This window comes from Caretta caretta, chromosome 13, assembly GCF_965140235.1.
Source record: "Caretta caretta isolate rCarCar2 chromosome 13, rCarCar1.hap1, whole genome shotgun sequence".
Classification (NCBI taxonomy): Eukaryota; Metazoa; Chordata; order Testudines; family Cheloniidae; genus Caretta; species Caretta caretta.
Window position 1 is genome coordinate 14,647,044 of NC_134218.1, and position 12,511 is coordinate 14,659,554.

The following is a 12,511-nucleotide window of genomic DNA, read 5'->3' on the forward strand; positions in this document are numbered from 1 at the left end:
ACAGTTTGGAGTAATCCAGACTCTATAGCAGTGTGTGCTACATAGACTCCTGCTGTCCCTGGGCTAACCCTGACATGCAGCCTTGCAGCAGGACTCAGAGAAGCAGTGTAGGGGTTCTTGTGACACACTTACAATTGTGGCACCCCACATGCTTTGCGGGTGGAGAACACAATTCGTCTCTTGGTCTACAAATGGAGAACATGGCAGTAGGTTAGCCTGTAGGAGGTTCTTTCTTTTCATAGAATCCGTACAAAATACGTGGGGTCAAACCCTATAGTTTAGTTCATATACTGGTGACACTCCCATTAACTTCAATGGGAATCTCACCTGAATAACAGCTACAGCTCTGTGTTTGTAAACCATAAGACTTCTAAGTAGTTTTTCAAGTTAAGTGACACAGAAGCCCCACTGCTGGAGTAAAGGCTAGACAAAGCCATGGGGACTGTTCTATAGGGAACACTCCTGTATAGGTAGACAGCAAGATGAACTGAATGATCTAATAGTCCTTTTCCATCTCCAAGTTCAATGAGTCATTTGTTATTTTAATCATCTACACCTATATGAAATTGCCTCGGAATGATACAGAACTTAATTTTTCAACTGTATCATTCCGAGGCAATTTCACCCAATAACAGGATTACCAATTACATATAAAATTATACTATTATCCTTAGATATATATTTTGAAAAGATGACTTACTGGCCAGGTTTTTGTGGCTGCACTTTGCACTGCAGCACAAGGGGGAGAGAGGTTCCAGAGTAGCCTTGGGATCTTTTACTCCTTGAGATGGTATAGTTTTGTCATAGGAATGGGAAGTTTGGGCTCTAGGTAGGTATTAACATCTCCAGCACTCTAGATCACTAGAGCAGTGCTGGCCACATCCGTCATCCTGGCTGGAAGATGTTACATGTGGTCTCATGGGTGGCAGGCATTCAGACTGAAGGATGAAGAAGGGGAGTGTGGTAGGTCCAAGAATGAAGGCAAAAGAAGATTGCTTCATAGGCTCCTAACCTGACTGATGTTTGATTTGGATCAGGTCTATCTGTAGGACTGGCCTTATGAAATGAAAGGCTCCAACATGCCACAGATGATGTGTCATGAGTTGCCTCTTCTGATTTCACTGCTGTAAGGGGAAATCATGTGGTATCTTTCCACCCCTCTGGTCCCACTGCCAGGAGGGCTGGAGTATGCAGTGAGTGGCCTCCCCTTTGTCCCTGTGACTGCAGGGAGAGATTATTACCTTAGTCTATCAGATGCAAGTCTGTGCACTGCCCCATGCAGTTACTTGCATTATGTGTGTGTAAGACTGGCCCTGCGTTATCGCCCTCAGGACTTCTGCTTCCTGTTACCATCAAGAATACTGGGTTGGATCCTGCTTTTCTTATATTTTATTACCCAGATGCAGAGCAGTGGCAATTAAATATAGCTAACAGGTGATATTGTATCCATCATAATTTAATGAGTACAAGGCTTGGGAATCTCTGCCACTGATAGCTTCAACTCATCTGCAGTAAATAACAAATCATTTTCTTGTGTGGTATCAGCTTCTGCTCCTGAACTCCAGAATGTGAAACATCACCCAATTCAGAGAGAACATTAAGGGAAACGAGGGAGTACTTAGGGAAACTAAGTGTTAAACAGAACCATCCGTCTGAGGTGGAGCACTTGAGAGCTGGGTATTTGGTATCTCAATCATGCCTGGTTTATGGCGAGCAATCCTTGAATTTGTGTGACAGCAGCCCAATGCCTTTCAGTAGATTACATCATAAATAACCCAAGCGTGAAGTGGTCAGAGAATCCAGATGAGAGAAAGCAAAAGATATATAGAAACAAATGAGGGGTGGTGTAGTTTGATTTTAAAAAAAAATTATTAAGAGAAGAGGGGATGCTGGAAATGGGTCATTGAGTTTTACTCAAACAGGCACATTCCTGTGATTTTACTCCCACAATCTCTCCAGGTCAGACTTTTTCTCTCTCTGTTGAAAGAAAGGAGAAAAAAAAAAAAGAACCCACACAGAAATCAATCCATCAAATGTCATTACAGATTTATTAAGCCTGATGTAGAAAGACTTTTAACAGTAACATCTTCAGAAAGCATAAAAAGAGCACTTCTGTTCAGTCTTGTGCTTTGAAAATCTAAATATATTTTTATCATATAAATAATTCTTTTCATGTTTTAAGTGCATCTGTTTTTTTCCCTTTTTAAATTTCCATTTTACAATTGGCCAAAACTGAAGTCTGCATTGACTGAAATGAAGCCATTTGCAAAGCTAATGATGTTGTGAAGCATGTCTATGGTGAACCATATCAGCTAGATTTCAGAAAGGTAGTTCAATGAGTGCAGCATTAAAATGAGGGGCAGCCTCCAGCAAAATCATAATTGAACACACCCAAGTCCTTAATGTCTGTAGTTCGGTTTCCTGATGCAAATTACGATAACGTTTCAGATGTGAACAGTTGCTTTCCAATAACTGCAGTGAGAAAGAGACATTTTCTGCCACAAAGGAAAGAATTACCATGTTTAAAAATGTAAATAATATATGTATAGCAACCTTTTTTATGGAAATGAGGCATTCAGGATTATATGAACAGTTTGGGATTTTTTTTCTTTTAAACACAACAGATAAAGATGCATCATCTATTATTTGGGACTTTAATTACAGTTCTAAAACTGGAGTGATTTTATTTGCAGTGATAAAAATTATAGAGCAAAATATCATTGGTGAGAGATTTCAATGCTGCAAAATCATACACAGAAATACATCTTAAGTGTACCAGTACACAGCCATTCTTTTGTAAATCAAACAAGGCCTTGGATAAACAGGTTTGACCTGATTTAAATGTAATGAGATACATAGACCTTGATTGTTAATAATTGGTTTTGGGGACACCAAAACAATAAAAGCAGTAATCTCCTCTAGTATAAATTATATGAATTTATTTAGCAATCAACCAAAGAAAAAAATGCCATTAACATTTTCAATTTGTTATTTAGTTTAAGTTAATGATAATAGACAAATAATGTGAAGCAAAATTGCCACCTTTGAGAACCTTGGATTTGAGAAAGACAGAAATATTGGGAAGATGCATATCTGTGATGAATCTTTTTGACCACTAGGTGGTACAATCCTCCTAGGAGAAAGGATTTCTTTTTATTTTATTCTTTTTTTTTTTCATTGTAAAGACCATTCATAATCATCAAAACCAAGTGAAACATGGTTTTGATTAAAACAGCCTATTGGCTCAATAATCTTAGTAATTTTAAAAACATCCTTAATGTGGAAGAAGAACACTGGAATGTCAGAAATGGCCTTGGGGCCCATTATAACAGCAACAAAATAAATAAGGAGGAGAAATGAGGGGTCATAAAAACAAAATTAAGCTAATGTTTCAAATTTTGACAATTATGAATTGTTCCTCTAAGAAGACTTTTTTAAAGCAAAAAATTCAGGCACTATTAGATACAATACAAAGAGAATAATTGTACATGTATGGGACTAGGCATGCCTTAAAAGCAAAATTTGGACTTAGATTTTCCCCCCTCCCCTATAGCCAGCAATTGGGCAGGTCTCATGCAAACACAGACTTGCTTCTCATAGTTCATCTGTAAACTCAACCCTAACTCCTTTATAAACCATAAAAAGATGACGACCAAGGAAAACAAAAACAAATTACAAGCAAATTTTTGATTAAAAAAATTATCCCCCAGAATGGACCAGTTTTGTAGGAAACAGAAACAAGCAAATATAACAAAATCTGTGTTCATAACATGGCAATATAGTTAATATATACAAATATGTACAGTATAAAAATGCATCAAAGGCTTAACTTTCCATCCAACCAAGCTGCAGTGCACAATGAAAAGCAGCTTGATGTGCCCCCCTCCCCCTTCCCCCTGCCCTAAGTATACAGGCAATATATTCTGTACAACATGCACTTGTTACAAAATGAGTGCACAAGCACCAAAACATTCTACAGATAAAGTCACTGTGATTTCTCTTTGAAAGGAGTCCTCTTTCCTTTGTTAATATAAAAAATTGTTTACTTTTCTTTTTGCGATTTGTAGTACAGGTATATACATTGGTTTTTGTCTGACCAAAGAGAAGTGAGCTTTTGATAACGCATTTTTAACCTTTAAAACAAAATTCTAGAACTAACACCTATGGTCAAGAATGTAACCTGAAGATGCTGCCAATAGCAAACTTACTAAACACCACAAGCGTTTGCTCAGAGCAAGAAATAGCTGACTGTCAAATTTACTGGGGTGGCCAACTGTGCTCCATTATTTTAAATAGGGATGGATATTTATGATTCACACTGACATATTCAAGACATTAGGAAAAAAACAAAGGATGGGATTAATAAGTGATGGCTATGAACTAGACAAAAAGGTATATTGTACCAGAGATATATGATAGTTAAGTACCCTGAGCCAAATAAAAACTGTTGAGCTTGTCAGCTTTTGCAACCTGTATTGCACATTCCAGCATTTGCTGCATTATAAAGCCAAAATACTGCATTGTATGCCCTGAAGATTCCTGCTGTTTTTGCTCAGTGCAAATAGTGTACAGCTGTTACTTCAGCCACAGAATGGTTCATGCTTTTTATATATATGCATATTGTATGTATATGCATATATATCTAGATATCTGTCTACATCTACATAGCTATCTATATCTATCTGCTTATATTCACATAGCTACAGAGAGATATGTAATTCCTGAATGTTACATGGACCATTTAGTACGTGAAAACGTTACCATACAAATCTTTCACATCTGAGACATAATTGCATGGCTGTTTAAGTTCTGTAAATACAACTCTTCACTTGGGGCTGATACCCAACTGTGGATTTGTATTTCAAGATAAATCAGTCACCACTTTGCAATATATTCGTATTTTTGCACAATTTTTTTGATTCTTTTTAAAAGCAAAACATTGATCATTTTCCTGCCATCTCATCTGGAATGTTTAATGAAAGATATTAGCTGTACTAACAAAATAAAATAAAATAAAATAAAAATAAAAAAAAGGGGGGTGGACGGGTGGGCAGGTGGGGAAGAAGGCCTGCACAGGTAGATAATCTAACTCAAGTAGAAGCAACGTGTGACCTGCTAGGATTAGTATTTAATCTGTTTTATCCAACAGGGCATTTTACAAAGGCTTGAAGACATTTCACCAGCTGAGAATGAAGATGAGGTGGAAGTTGGAGTTTATTATTCTTGGTAAGTCTGGTGGAACAGCTACTTCACTTTTTAAAATACTCTCAAAAGAAAATACTATACAGACACTTGGTACACAAAACATCTTTACCTTAGGCTTTGTCTATACTTAAAAGTTTTGCCAGCTTAAGTTAAAACAGCAAAAAAACCAAAACAAAACAAACTCTAGTGTAGATGCAGTTATACGAGAATAAAAGTACTTATTCCAAGATAGTTTATTCCAGGTAAGCGAAGCAAAATAAGCTGTACTCATATAGCTATTTTTATCCTACGGCTTTTACTGATATAACTATTTCATGAAAAAAAATCATATTAATAAATGACATAGCTATGCCAGTAAAACTTTTTAAGTGTAAACCAAGCCTTAGATGCCATCTGACATGGGCTGGGGACTGCATTTGCTGACGGTGTTTTAAATACCATTTAGTATGTTAAAAAAACAAATTTAGAAACAGTGGAGCTGCATTCTGATCTTATGCCCTTGTAAATCTAGAATAACTTTATTGACTTCAAAGAAGTTACTCTGGATTTGTACTAATGTAAATGAGTTCAGAATCTGCCCCATAATTTTAAAAGTTGCTTGAAATATGGCTTGGTCTTGTCTACCATGGCTGGTTGAAATTTGTTCAAACCAAATCAGACTAAGCTGATTCTAAACAATATTTGAAACGAAGTTCTCAGCCCAGTGGATATAGGGCTTCTCTCTGGGATTTTATAATTGTTGCACATTAAGTCACACAAAGGTTTTGATTGTACTTATTTTGATTGATCCTATTTAAAAGAACAAAACCCAACCAAACAAAACAACCCAAAGCCTTCTTTCTCCACTGAAGAGGATTAGAGTAAGGACAAATCCTAAATTATGTGTGCATGAATGAGATCAAATATTACAGGAAATAAAAACTATCTGGAAGAGTTTATTTATGGAGTTATTCCTTTAAAGGCCTGATCCAGTGCCCATCAAAATCAGTGGAAAGACTCCTATTGACTCCAAGTGATGTTGGGTCAGGCCCTTAGTTTGATGGAATGTAAACTGAAATCTACCTTAAAGTGCATGTTTTTTCATTGTTTAGATACTTCATGCATCTCAAAATCCAGCAATTTTACCCTCTCTCTTTTTTTCTGCAAAACAAATAAGGACTCGATAATATCTGCCTGAGTTTACAGATTTCATTTTCTGTCTAAAATATTTCAGAGACATTATTGAAGAACTATGTGCACTAAGGAAAGTAAATGAGCATGTTAGTATCTTGCTATACTTTTTCAACAGAAAATAATTCACATTTGTTTAAAAAATAAACTATTGCAAATTATGGAGAAAATTCTGAGAGGTAAAGGTACTCATCAGGAAAGCTATGCCCACTGAAACAGAATCTCACTGCATTTACTATGGCTTTCTTCAAAACCCACAGAGAAACTAATCTACAGGTCCTCTGCAATAAGAAGCACAGAGAACTGAGGTCAGTGGGTCAGGGTTGCTATGCACTCACATAAATATGTATCTCATGGTCTCAAGGAACAGAAATAATATGTCAGGTTATATGTAGGGCCATTGCAAGTATAGGGGCACATGCTAGTAGTACCTTTTCAACATATAAATTTACCTGTTTAGGAGGTGGTTATGTCAATTTCCCTGCAAGGTGACTGATGGCCTTTAAACCCTATTGTAATTGTGTTGTATTGATTTGGAATCTGTGATTAATATTGTCTTTATTGAGGGAGTTTTAAATATAAATTGCATCATTCATCTGTTTGTGAAGGCAAAAGACAAATGCTACTGAGATCTATTTATACTGGGCACAATTGCATCCTTTGCAATGAACTTTGCAGTCAGAGGCAGGGTGGCACGCGGGGGGTAAGGAGGCAGGGATCTTTCTTCACCCCAACCTTCCTCCATGCAGCTGGGTAGGGCTGCGCCTTGAGCTAGTTGGGAAAAATTGACAAAAATGGTACTGAGCATTCCAGACTGTGCTCCTACTCTGGCTGGTGCACTAAAACATTGGCCACTCAGGTGTTGCTCAGCACCTGGCAGGATTGAGCCCTCAGTAACTAACGACAACAGGTGAGCCCGGCATAAGCCAAATCCCCTCTGAGCTGTGCCCAACTTTCACTTAAGCACTGCCTCAGGCCCCAGGCCTCATAGGGCCTTTTCTTCAGCCTCACAAGGCTTTCCAGACCTCACCCTGCTTTCTTCCAAAGCCCCACTCTCCACTCCCCTAAGCCTTATTTCTTAAAGCAAATTAGGAAATGAACCTTTGGTATAAATAGCCTGGTTTATATGCCAATAAATATGGCACTTTATTTATTATTGTAGTTTATTAAAAATGATTGGGGGGAAAAAAAAGAGAACACTAGAAAATAATCCTTGCCTTATAAATGTGTGAGAGTTGACACAATAACTTCTAAAAACTCCTTGGGACTTCACCCTTTACTGCGTTAATATATAATTATTGATTTTTAAAATGACTTGTTATATCCTCCATGATCGCTAAAGGAGCCAGTGAGGTCAGTCTTGTAACTACTTTTACAAGTAGGTAATAAAAATCCTTATGAAGTTGGATTGACAAGTAATTACTGGATATGTTAGCTGATTTTCAAAGTTTTTTTTTTTTTTAAATTGTAATTGAACTAATGATAGCCATTTTTAAAAACTAGATATCCTCCCCTCCACTCCCACACAACCCCCTGGTGCCTGGACAATTAGGGCCTTATTTACAAAATTGCTGAGTACTTTCAATTCTCATATTTTAGGCTCTAAGCTGTTGCTAATTCCACACACCCCTTTAAAAATCATTTTAAAAAATGGTGAAATGGCTTATTTAGACATGTACAGTAGCAGAAAGGAGGCTATGGTTTCTAAATACACCTTGCAGAGCCGTACAGAAGGGTAACAATTCTTAATGCTTTATTGCAGTGCAAAAGCATAAGAAGCTTGGATATGTGGTGTACCAATATGCCACTTGTTAATAAGCAGAGACATGAATCATAAAGATTCGGCTGTTTGATCACCAGGTTTTTAATTAATGTTTTGATGATCTCCAATAAGAATAAAGTCAGAACGATAGCTATTGAGTAGATGCGACAGAGAAAAGATGCAGTGATTTTCTGTGTTACCTGATTTATATGACAGATAAACTATCAACTCATCCTGCTTCAGATACAGAAAGAGAGAGAGAGAGAGATGTATATTTTCTTTTTTATATATATCCTCTTGTAAAAAAAAAAAGTCACTTAATTCAAAAGTGTATCTAAAATGTTCCCAAAGGACAGTGATGCAGGCAAAATAATTAAGGTTTAGAATGGCGGAATAAAGGTTTGTGGCCAGATTCTAAATGAAGTAGTTGTTCTAGCGCTTGACCATGCAGCACCTAGTTTTCTTGAATAAATCAGGCTCTGTTCTCTAGGCTGGTGTCGATCCTTTACTTGTGCTCTTTGGGCCAGAGCTTCTTCTGGTGTCAATCGGCATCGTTCAGTTAAAGTTAAGGGAGCTATGCAGATTTACCCTAGCTGAGAATCTGGTCCAACAGATCTAGCCCTGCGACATCAGGACAGGACAAGGAGTAATGGTCTCAAGTTGCAGTGGGGGAGATTTAGGCTGGATATTAGGAAAAACTTTTTCACTAGGAGGGTGGTGAAACACTGGAATGCGTTGCCTAGGGAGGTGGTGGAATCTCCTTCCTTAGAAGTTTTTAAAGTCAGGCTTGACAAAGCCCTGGCTGGGATGATTTAATTGGGGATTGGTCCTGCTTTTGAGCAGAGGGTTGGACTAGATGACCTCCTGAGGTCCCTTCCAACCCTGATATTCTATGATTCTATGATCATCAAGCTCTTGTAAACTTGCACTGAGGAACAATGGCGCTAATCTTGTAAACTTGCTCCCCACCCCGTTAGCCCCCACAGGCATTTTTGAAATCTTTTCATACATGCAACAACTTGTTATTTACCAAATAAATAAATGAAATAAATAAAACAAGGAGAGAGCGCACCCTGTAAAAAAAGAGAGCACAGACCTTCCACTAGAGAAAGTGGTAACTTTTCATCTCTGTTTGCACTCACTGGTCCCAACATGATTATGTGTCAGCATAATTCATATTAGAGTGCATGTTCTATTACCCAGTTGCTACAAATGCCTCATTTTACATGTCTCTCTGCTGAAGGAGAAGGTCTGCTTGAGGGAAGGAGGGTAGTCCAGGCATGACAGATTGTAGAGACAGAGTTTCCTCTTGAAGAAATGAACCCATATCTTCATGGTTAATCTCACTAACAGGGTGTCAGAATCTGGTCTGTGAATAAAGAGTGAACCAAAGGGCCCTACAGCCCAAAATATTGTGGCTTGATTCCCCAAGTATCACCTCATCACCCATTGACTTGGATGGAATGGAGGGGCTTAGCTCCTCAGCACTTTACAGAATCTGGCCCGCTGTGCTGTTTAAAAAAAAAAAAAGGCAGCAAAAATGTTGCACATATAGAGCCTGCGTCCATTGAAATCAATGGCAAAATTTCCACCGGCTTCAGTGTAGAGCAGGATTAGGCCTATCAGAAGTCAATAGGAGTTTTGCCAATTGAGTGCTGTGGGAACAGGATCAGACCCCAGCCCCTAGTATTTGCTAATGTATTTTATGTCACAAAATTTATTTATTTATTTATTTATTTATTAAGAAAGAGAAAAATTCTTGGTGCTGGAAATATCCATGTTTCCCCAAAGTGGAATTTGATAGTAGTGCTGGACTCACACTGGAGGGACCACCCCACCTCCCCCACACTACATAACTTCATTTAATAACTCTGATCTGGACTGTGCGATTTAACAGCTTCAGAGGAACCCAATGCTAATGCATTGATTTCACTTTAATAGAATTTTGTTGTCAATGGACAGGGCTTGGCACAGTGCATGCTTCAGTCTTAACCCATCTGAAGTCTCCGTTCATTTCCAGTTGAGCTCCGTTCATTTCCAGTTGAATAGGTTAAGCAAAGACAGATCTCTCTGTTCTCAATTCACTTTATGATCCTCCCATCATAAAAAATAATATCAGCACCTTGCTTTTCATGTCAGGACTACATTTGAGCTGCTATTCCCTATGCCCATGAGTAAATCCCGTAAAAGCCGCCCCGTTGTACTGTCGCTATTTTTCCTTGTGGATGATTGATTGATGGATGAGTGCTGACACTTCAATGAAGCTATTTCGACTGCCATCTCAATCCGATGATGTGAGGGGTCTATTTTCTGTCCATGCCTCATTACTTCAGAATGACATTCCTGGAACTTCATTTACTTTTTCCCTCCTTCCCTCAAGCGCCATATTTTTCCCCATCTAGGTTATGCATGCCATAAAAAAAGCAATTTGCTATTATATGTGGTATAAGGGCAACATGTTTCCTAGGAGGTAAATAACAAGGTCCCCCTCCCGATGTTGAGTTTAGGGATCATGTCAAAATTTCCCAACCAATTCCAACATCGCCCACCCTGCATCGGAAATAAGGAATATTATAAATCTATTTAGATTCATTTTGCCATGGCTGCATTTTTATTTTATCCTTCAGATTCTAAATAAAATAATTAAAAAGCAATGCCCCAAATTGTCTTCAGTTTGAAAAAAGATCCACATCTCAATTTTGTGCCGAGCATACTTTAAATCTTTCATCTTGAGTAGCAGTTTACATCTTGATTCAGACTTATTTATCCTTTGAGAATAAGGAAATTTATTCTTTAAATGCAGTGATGAATTTATCTATTCTAGGTTGCTTTAGTTGTACAGCAAATGCTCAGCTAGAGTAAACAGAGCTGTGCCTGATGAGCTTGATTTTCCATACAGTGCACTAAGTCATGTGAGGTTTGTAATATTAAAACATCCTGGAAGCTTTTCTGAGTTGACTTCGAACCCGATTTTAATCTGTGTAATACAGTATTCCCGTTAATAATAATGTATAATTAAGACATCCGTTAAAAATCCATAACGTTAATTTAATGGAGAAAATCTAATACAGTTCTATTGGAATTTTTACGTTAAATTAACTTTAACGGGCTTTTAATGGATGTCTTAATTAGATCTCATTATTATCATGAATATTCCACAAATTAAAATTGGGACCTCTAAGTTTTAATGAAAAAAGTTCCAGGAACAAATTTTAAATTGAAGCCCTCCCCTCCTACCCTACTGGGTTTCAGCTGATTTTAAAAGTAAGCTGTGCTTTGTGTAGTAATAGACAAGCCCAACAGACAGTACGAAGGCCAGATTCTGATCTCATTTGCAATAGCATAAATCCAAAGTAACCCCATTGACAGTAATGGAGATGAATTTGGTTCTTATTATATATATATATATGATAATGCTCAATGATCTAACAATAGTGCTTTTGTTTAAAAATCACTCCATTGCATATGTCTTGTCATATGCAGTAATGGAGATTTAAAAAAAAAATATATCTGATGAATAAAACAAACTGAAAATAATCCATTTTAAACAAATCTTTGGCAGCAACTTGGTTAAACATAATTATCTGAACAACTTGCACAGAAGATTAACATTGTTCAGAGTTTTTTTGGCTCAGAATCTGGTTTAACTTAATAATTCTTCTACTTACTGTGATGTATTGATCCCTAGTGCAATGACTGGATTGAGCAACCCAGGTGCAACAGTAATAGCTGCACTGAATAGAAACATTTCCTTTAGACAAACGATCCCAAAGGGGTTATAAATAGGGAATGGACATTACCATGAAAAGCAAAGCTTCCAGTGTGACGGCATCTTGTGTAGCACACTTGGACATTAAACTATGAAGAAGTATACTTTTTTTTTTCCTGTCAAGTGTTACAAATTGATGAAATAAGTACATCAGTGTTCTCAGTCATTATCTTACTTCAGTGGCACTTTGTTTTAGTGACAGCAAAAAGGGACAGTGGAGACTAGACAGCCCCAGTGCAGTTTATCAATGAAAATCTAATATCGTCCATAAGCAGGGGAGTGGAAATCAATACTTCATTACCAAATTGTTAGTGAAGATGAAGAAGAATAGCTGGAGTGTTTTTGGCAGTCTTCTCGGTCCGGGTTGTCGGGAGTTCAATGTCAGGAGTGGAGTGACGCGTGGAGACGGGCTCAGTGCAGGAAGCCTGGGCTGGAGAGCTGGAACTAAGGCATTTGTCCTGTAATCAGAATAATAATATGTATGTATATATTATTATACTTGAAATCATGAATCTAGGTTTTATCAAATATATATTTTTCTCAATAATTTCCCAGCTTCAGTTTCTGTGACATCCCAGAACAATTCAGAAGCTCTCAGACGACAG

The 12,511-nt window shown here is 37.5% G+C and overlaps 2 protein-coding genes across 2 annotated transcripts in view; one reads left to right on the forward strand and one right to left on the reverse strand.

The window, feature by feature from the left end:
• Positions 1–12,511, forward strand: part of ZNF217 (zinc finger protein 217) — a 106,098-nt gene that overhangs the window by 52,428 nt on the left and 41,159 nt on the right. Inside the window, exon 5 of the transcript XR_012664694.1 lies at positions 5,150–5,226. The gene's annotated coding sequence lies outside the window, so the exon portion shown is untranslated. The remainder of the gene's footprint in view (positions 1–5,149; positions 5,227–12,511) is intronic.
• The window catches only part of TSHZ2 (teashirt zinc finger homeobox 2), a 270,750-nt gene continuing 260,260 nt past the window's right edge, over positions 2,022–12,511 (reverse strand). Inside the window, exon 3 of the mRNA XM_048819720.2 lies at positions 2,022–12,364. The gene's annotated coding sequence lies outside the window, so the exon portion shown is untranslated. The remainder of the gene's footprint in view (positions 12,365–12,511) is intronic.